Source organism: Gigantopelta aegis, chromosome 15, assembly GCF_016097555.1.
Source record: "Gigantopelta aegis isolate Gae_Host chromosome 15, Gae_host_genome, whole genome shotgun sequence".
Lineage (NCBI taxonomy): Eukaryota > Metazoa > Mollusca > Gastropoda > Neomphalida > Peltospiridae > Gigantopelta > Gigantopelta aegis.
In genome coordinates, this window is record NC_054713.1 from 28,738,143 (window position 1) to 28,747,625 (window position 9,483).

The window sequence follows — 9,483 nt, forward strand, 5'->3', positions numbered from 1 at the left end:
TCAATAGGTTTTAGTTGGAAAAGACGTGCTTAAGTTTCTTTTAAAGCTGGTTTTTGCAGATATGTGAGAAACTGGATACTACCCGTACCCTCTAGATATCATTCATCTTACAACTCTTTGCTTTTGCTCAATAGATATTTTGTTCAACAAAAAAAAATATTGTTTTGAATTCTCAAAAAAACAAACTTAAACTCATCTCAAAACTTCATCATGGCAGTAAACTAGAGGGAGTTGGGGTGGGTTTTTTTTTGCATGTGTGTGTGGATTATGTTGGGTATCATGTTATTGTTGTTTTCAAAATAATTATTTGTGTAAGTTATATAAACAACTGTGCTACAACTTCCCCATCAGAATTGTTTCCTCTAGCAGGAAGCAAGTGTCACTGCAGGGACAGTAATTAAGGGGAATCCCCTAAGAAAATCTATTTATTCACATAAGAATACAAGACAGGGAGGGAGCAGGGGACAACTGTGTGTAGCCCCCCCCCCCCCCCCCCCTTACACACACACTCAGCGTTGGAACAAATCCTCAAATTCAGGCAAAAAAGATAAGACATATTTGGGCAAAATGAATGGCCGTAAACTCTTTCAGCAAGTATTTACATCATTCTACCCACAATAATAGTTGAAATCCATGTAAAAATGCATAATGATTCGTTTGCAACCCTATATAACTGTTTGGCAGTAATGCTAATATGAATAAACATTGTAATCCAGATCCGGCAGCCTGTATGCCTATGTTTATTCAATCTAGATGTTGAATATAGGTAGCTGTATACAAATAGCATCTAACTAGGCGAAAGTTCGAGGTGCGACTAACTTTGAATGTGGAATAAAATTAAGCCATGCCTGTCATTGGTGAGATATATCACAGGATTTGTTGCCATAAACAAATTTCACCTGGTCGATAAAATTAATGTATTTTATCTAATGTAAGTGGCTTTTCAGTGTACCATTTACAAAATTATATATAAACGTGTGGGCTCTACAGAAAGTAGGAAGGAAGGAAGGAAATGTTTTATTTAATGACGCACTCAACACATTTTATTTACGGTTATATGGCGTCAGGCATATGGTTACAGACCACACAGATACTGAGAGAGGAAACCCGCTGTTGCCACTTCATGGGTTACTCTTTTCAATTAGCAGCAAGGGTTATTTTATATGCACCATCCCACAGACAGGGTAGCACATACCACAGCCTTTGATATACTAGTCGTGGTGCACTGGCTGGAACGAGAAATAGCCCAATGGGCTCACCGACGGGGATCGATCCCAGACTATCCACGCATCGAGCGAGAGCTTTATCACAGGACTATGTTTTGCCCCCACCAAAAGTAGGATGACAATGTTGGTTTAAACGAGAGTAGTCAAACACGTTTCCTGTTACCTTTGAAACTAGCAAATTAAGTCTCCTAATTCTTATGATTTATTTTAATTTATTTAATTTTATGATATATTAGTGAGGAGTTGTAGTATTTATATCCATGGCATATAAATGCATGCAGGCCCAGAAGAACCAGTGAGGTGTGGGGGGGGGGGGGGGAGGCCTGTGTCCCCTTCACATTTGAGGAAGGAAGAAGGAAATGGTTTATTTAATGACGCACTCAACACATTTTATTTACGGTTATATGGCGTAGATATTGAGAGAGGAAACCTGCTGTCGCCACTTCATGGGCTACTCTTTTCGATTAGCAGCAAGGGATCTTTTATATGCACCACCCCATACACAGGATAGCACATACCACAGCATTTGATGTACCAGTCGTGGTGCACTGGCTGGAGCGAGAAATAGCCATTTGAGAATGAAAATGTACATATGTGGGGTTTTTCACCACTCTATATATAAATAAAGATTAAAATATCACTTGTACACCATTCCTTTCTAGAAAGTGTGGCTATCTCATTACACGTTGCATGTGGCCCCTTCCCACTCCAGATATCATTCCCATGGGTCAGATATGTTGGTTAATAAGTTGGATATAGCTGATTGTGCAACATTAAAAAATATATATATATATATATATATATATATATATATATATATATTATGTCACTATTGTCATCTATGGGTATCGATTTGATGGTATACACTATTTAAAGCATTGATTATTCACAGATCAAAGATGTGGGTTTTTTTACTGTAACAGAAATTTGTTAACAAATGTGCATATTTTACTTGTATTCATTAAACTGTTCCACATAAAACTCATTTGTGTGTAACAATTAGATTAGTGCACACCATTTCACATGGTCACGTGGCGGTTCCTATACAGATGGTTGAGGAGGTGAATTGCATGACTGTATATAATGTCATGATTAGCCACTCGGATCGACTGAGTACTATTTTAGTAGACTGATATCTGTGTTACTGTATTCAAAGAGCCCGTGTTTTGCGCACCACATAGCAACATGCCGAAGAATTCTCCAGGGGACTCAACTCATGCTCATCTGCATGTTTTACATTTCTAGAGCTGTCAAAAGGTTGGGTTATTTTCAACTAGAAAAATACATACTCAGTCATTTTTAATGAAAGTGGTTAAAAAATTAATTAAATGATGGGTTATTTAGCATTCTGATTCCATTGTTTACATTAAAAAGGAAAGGAATGTTTGTTTAATGACACCTCAGTGCATTTTAAATTACAGACAGGCCTCGGTGGCATCGTGGTTAGGCCATCGGTCTACAGGCTGGTAGGTACTGAGTTCCGATCTCAGTCGAGGCATGGGATTTTTAATCCAAATACCGCCTCCAAACCCTGAGTGAGTGCTCCGCAAGGCTCAGTGGGTAGGTGTAAACCACTTGCACCGACCAGTGATCCATAACTGGTTCAACAAAGGCCATGGTTTGTGCTATCCTGCCTGTGAGAAGCACAAATAAAAGATCCCTTGCTGCTAATCAGAAAGAGTAGCCCATGTAGTGGCGACAGCGGGTTTCCTCTCAAAATCTGTGTGGTCCTTAACCATATGTCTGACGCCATATAACCGTAAATAAAATGTGTTGAGTGCGTCGTTAAATAAAACATTTCTTTTGAATTACAATTAAATATTTGATGTCTAACTTGTCTATTCTGACACTAGGTTGATAGTGAGAAAGAGAGGAAACCCACTAAAACCGCTGCAATTGACCACGGCAAGTGGCAATACCATGCAGATTACTGAAGAATTTTTATCATTCTTTACATCGCTTTTTTTGTTATGGACTATATTCACTTTTTTCCATGGCATGTTTTTTGCTGCGAACATTGGACTATTTCTTGTTCCAGCCAGTGCACCACGACTGGTATGTCAAAGGCTGTGGTGTGTGTTATCCTATCTTTGGGATGGTGCATATAAAAGATTCCTTGCTACTAATGAAAAACAAATGTTGCGGGTTTCCTCTCTAAGACTTATAGGTCAAAATTACCAAATAGCCGATGATTAATAAATCACTGTGCTCTAGTGGTGTCGTTAAACAAAAACTTTTTTTATGCATGTTTCATTATGTTAGAAGTGATTGTCAGATTTTATATTATTTGAAGGTGGGTAATAAATAAAATACCACTAGTTTTTCGCTAGATATTATTTTTATAAAACTCATGAACTTCTCATGGTATCTAACCTCACTTTCATTCAGTCAAAAACTAACATGGGAAATTCACTTGTTTCGCAAAAAAATATGTCCTTTCCCACGGACAATAAATTACACATAGCACAGTCTTTGATATATACCGATAATGGGCCCCTGGTTAAAAAAAGGTGATAACCTCAATATCTGTTCTGTCCCAAGTCGGACCACTGGCCATGCCAGAGACTAAACTTGGGACAGACGTACCCAAACCTCTTGTGGCATATTGTTTGTTTGTTTTGTTTAACGACACCACTAGAGCACATTGATTTATTAATAATCGGCTATTGGATATCAAATATTTAGTAATTCTGAGGAAACCCACTATATTTTTCCATTAGTAGCAAATGATCTTTTATATGCCCCATCCCACAGACAGGATATCACATACTACAGCCTTTGATATACAAATCGTGTTGCGCTGGCTAAGAGAAATAGCTCAATGGGCCCACCAATGGAGATCGATCCTTGACCGATCACGCATCAAGTGAGAGCTTTACCACTGGGCCACACCAGTTGTGGTGTTCTGGCTGGAATGAGAAATATCCTAATGGGCTCACTGACAGGGATCGATCCCAGACCGACTGCGCATCAAGCGAGACCTTTACCACTGGGCTTCATCCCGCCCCTATTGTGAGATGTGGATACACTAATAAGAGTTTATCATCTGCTTCATTATCTGTTTGAAGCATGTGTTAATTAAATAAAATAAAAGCATCATCTTTTGGGGTGTTTATTTTCTCAACCTGTATGACACTAAGAAATACATGCACGAAAAACACACACACAAAAAGAAAACGGACCCATAAAAATACAGAAATTCTGTCAAAACCGGATGTTTTCAGTCCATTTTTAAATATCAGTACGAACAAAACCTCTCTAAAGTGGATGTATTAAAAAAAAAAAAAACTTTGGAATGTTTACTTGGTTTTGTAGGTGTCCATTTAAAGGAGTTGACAGTTGGGGACAGTACAAACACTCAATATATAACCGGCCTCGGTGGTGTAGTGGTTATGCCATCGCTCTTCTGGCTGCTAGGCTCAACGGGTAGGTGTAACGATGCACTCAACACATTTTATTTACGGTTATATGGCGTCAGACATATGGTTAAGGACCACACAGATTTTGAGAGGAAACCCGCTGTCGCCACTATATGGGCTACTCTTCCGATTAGCAGCAAGGGATCTTTTATTTGCGCTTCCCACAGGCAGGATAGCACAAACCATGGCCTTTGTTGAACCAGTTGTGGATCACTGGTCGGTGCAAGTGGTTTACACCTACCCATTGAGCCTTGTGGAACACTCACTCAGGGTTTGGAGTCGGTATCTGGATTAACAATCCCATGCCTCGACTGGGATCCGAACCCAGTACCTACCAGCATGTAGACCGATGGCCTACCACGACGCCACCGAGGCCGGTAGGGTAGGTGTAAGGCCACATACACCGAGTTTCACCCATTTCACGGGTGTGATATGCATATATATATACATACATACATATATAAAATTCTTGCTAATGTTATATTAGTTATCTGCATGCTATTCCTATGTGAGGAGCATATACATACAATAATATAATATACAGTCAAACTTGTATTATACAACCTCTAGCAGCAGTATAAACAAATTACCTTTTAAGACAGGTGGCTGCTCATAACAGGTCACTTTGTACTATATTAGATGATATGTAAGAATAAAAATGTAGCTTTTTAACACAGGTAGCTGCTTAATACAGGTGGCTGCTTAATACAGGTAATTGTTTAATACAGGTGGTTGCTTAATACAGGTGGCTGCTTAATACAGGTGGTTGCTTAATGCATGTGGTTGCTTAATACAGGTGGTTGCTTAATACAGGTGGTTGCTTAACACAGGTCAGTTTATACTATATCAGATGATTTGTGAGAATAAAATTGTATCTTCTTACACAGGTGGCTGATTAATACAGGTGGCCACTAAACTAGGGGTAACTGTACTTATGTCAAAGTTAAACCTGCTTTTTCTACTTGTATATATACATAGAAATATTACTGAAATATATTACTATGATAATTATGACTCTAATTTATAGTAATACCCTATTAGCAGTAGGTGTCAAAGGTTAAAACTGGTTGATTGATGTCAGTCACTGTCAACAAATTTGAAATAATCCATAAACCATAAATTGTTCTATTGGTTCCAAAACATACATGTACATGTATTGAGGTTTGAAATGAATAAAACATGGTGCTCAATACATACCTAAAATACAGACTAGAAATAAAACATGGTGCTCAATACATACCTAGAAGTACAGACTAGAAATAAAACAACATAAAATAAAGTTAAAGTTTGTTTTGTTTATAATAATACCACTAGAGCACATTTATTAATTAATCATAAGCTATTGGATGTTTAATGATACCACTAGAGCACATTTATTAATTAATCATAAGCTATTGGATGTTTAATGATACCACTAGAGCACATTTATTAATTAATCATAAGCTATTGGATGTTTAATGATACCACTAGAGCACATTTATTAATTAATCATAAGCTACTGGATGTTTAATGATACCACTAGAGCACATTTATTAATCATAAGCTATTGGATGTTTAAGGATACCACTAGAGCACATTTATTAATTAATCATAAGCTACTGGATGTTTAATGATACCACTAGAGCACATTTATTAATCATAAGCTATTGGATGTTTAAGGATACCACTAGAGCACATTTATTAATTAATCATAAGCTACTGGATGTTTAATGATACCACTAGAGCACATTTATAAATTAATCATAAGCTATTGGATGTTTAATGATATCACTAGAGCACATTTATTAATTAATCATAAGCTATTGGATGTTTAATGATACCACTAGAGCACATTTATTAATCATAAGCTATTGGATGTTTAATGATACCACTAGAGCACATTTATTAATTAATCATAAGCTATTGGATGTTTAATGATACCACTAGAGCACATTTATAAATTAATCATAAGCTATTGGATGTTTAATGATACCACTAGAGCACATTTATAAATTAATCATAAGCTATTGGATGTTTAATGATACCACTAGAGCACATTTATTAATTAATCATAAGCTATTGGATGTTTAATGATACCACTAGAGCACATTTATTAATTAATCATAAGCTATTGGATGTTTAATGATACCACTAGAGCACATTTATTAATTAATCATAAGCTAATAGATATTAAACATTAAACATTTTGTAATTTTAATAGTCTTCAGGGAAACCCACTACAGTTTTCTATTAGCAGCAAGGGATCTTTTATATATATTTTTCCACAGACAGGACAGCTCATACCATGTCCTTTGATATACCAGTCATGAGGCATTGGTTAGGATGGGGGAAATAATACAGAATGGGTCCAATGAAGAGATTTGATCCTATGACCTATGCATCTCAGGTGAGCACTCTACCGGTTGAGCTAATTAGAGAAGCTTAAAATTTTTATTGAATTAAAAATGTCCATTATTAAACAATTTGTAGTTAAATAAAACAGTGAAAATTGTATTTTTGGAAATATATATGTATATTTCTATTTAATGAATGAATTAATATATATTTAATATATAAAACATTTCCTTCCTTCCTTCAAATTAAAAGGAAGAAGTGACAAGTGGCTCTTTACATATTAAATATATGTACATTTCTATTTAATGAATGAATGAATATATATTTGATATATAAAACATTTCCTTCCTTCCTTCCTTCAAATTAAAAGGAAGAAGTGACAAGTGGCTCTTTACATTAAAGAACTATCCTGAGTTTGCTGCCATTGTAAAACAATTCTGACAAACCGAGCCTTTTTAACAACTAAAATTACACTTTAATTTTACCAGCCTCGGTGGTGTCATGGTTAGGCCATCAGTCTACAGGCTGGTAGGTACTGGGTTCGGATCCCAGTCGAGGCATGGGATTTTTAATCCAGATACCGACTCCAAACCCTGAGTGAATGCTCCGCAAGGCTCAGCGGGTAGGTGTAAACCACTTGCACCGACCAGTGATCCATAACTGGTTCAACAAAGGCCACGGTTTGTGCTATACTGCCTGTGGGAAGCGCAAATAAAAGATCCCTTGCTGCTAATCGGAAAGAGTAGCCCATGAAGTGGCGACAGCAGGTTTCCTCTCAAAATCGGTGTGGTCTTTAACCATATGTCTGATGCCATATAACCGTAAATAAAATGTGTTGAGTGCGTCGTTAAATAACACATTTCTTTCTCTTTTTTTACACTTTAATTTCATTCATTTCAACTTATTTTCGTGCTTAATTATAATAATTTATATCCAATTAAAGTTCTTTAAGCACGCTCTCTCCTGGGCACATACCTCAACTATCTGGGCTGTCTGTCCAGGACAGTGAGTTAGTTATTAGTGGTTAGTGAGAGAGAGAAGAGGGTGTAGTGGTCTTACACCTACTCACTGTCTCATTAAAACTCACTCTGGATGGGAGCCAGTACCAGGCTGCGAACCCTGTACCTATCAGTCTTATGTCCGATGGCTTAACCATGACACCACCTTAAATATATTTTCTTGTTTACAATATCAGTGTCTGTATATTCAGTGTGTTTCTGACTGTCCTAAATCTTTTAAGTACCTAAAACTTTATTTTACTTACTGATTTATTTCTCTTTTTTTTCATACATACAAAATTGGAATGTAAAATCTTGTCTCAGCTTCCAGAAAGTTTTAGGTGATCAGAAACACTTTGTATATACAGACACTGAGATTTCTGAACAAGAAAATATATTTTATATGTACTTTTAGTCATCAAAAAATGCTTTGTCGTCAAAAATAAGTTAAAGTTGTGGGTTTTTTAACGACACCACTGGAGCACATCAATTAATTAATAATTCGCTATTGGATGTCAAACTCGCTACATTTTTCCTAATGCAGCAAGGGATCTTTTTATATGCACTTTTCCACAGACAGGAAAACACATACTACAGCCTTTGTCCAATTGTGATGCATTGGTTGGAATAAGAAAAAACCCAATCAGCTAAATGGATCCACCGAGGAGGTTCAATCCTGCGACACAAGCACCTCAAGCGAGCACTCAACAGACTGAGCTAAATCCTGTCAATTGTCATCGGAAATAAGTTACAATAGCAGCCAATTCAGCGCTGTCTTGTCAACTAAACTAAACACTAGAGACAATTTGGACCCAAAACAAAGAAAAATTATCAAAGCTGGGAGTCAGACAAAGATTTATAATTCAAATATAAATAGAATACTTTACAAAAGAAATGAGTAGACATAATTTAAAAAAAAAAAAATGTATTCAGAGTATCTTTTCATTAATATCTTAATATTGAGACTTTAATGAAACCAGATCAAGCTATTTTTAGAAGCATTTTTTCACCATTTTTTTTTTCCACAAGCAACCACAGCAAAGACCTGTTTAAATAAACATGTACTTGCATGTAGTTCTCCATTTTTTAAGGTCATCTGAGGTGAAACAGCCGAAATATATGCTGGAATGTCCTTTATTTATAGGTGGTTTTAATACAAAATGTTTTTCTGAACAGATTTATTTAAAAGTTTCTTTCAAATTTCTTATATTCACATGTAAAAGCTATTTTTTGATAATACACAGAAGTGCTAAGTCACGGCACACACAAAACCTACATAGGTTAAGAGTTATCTCCAAACCACATGTATGTACTTACTGTTTAAAATCCTGTATGTTCAGTTTTTTAAAAACTAGTGTTTAAAATCCCTGAGTCGCTGAAGAGTAAAAGTCAGTTAAAAAAATAAATACATTTCCATGTTTATGTTCACTGATGCATAGAAAGCCACAACACTGCATACCGGCGGGTCATGGCGACCCGAGACTATAATTAAACCAGGTGAGGAAA

The 9,483-nt window shown here is 36.2% G+C and overlaps 1 protein-coding gene across 5 annotated transcripts in view; it reads right to left on the reverse strand.

The window, feature by feature from the left end:
• The window catches only part of LOC121390769 (zinc finger protein rotund-like), a 176,016-nt gene that overhangs the window by 115,157 nt on the left and 51,376 nt on the right, over positions 1 to 9,483 (reverse strand). The gene's annotated exons all lie outside the window — the stretch shown is intronic.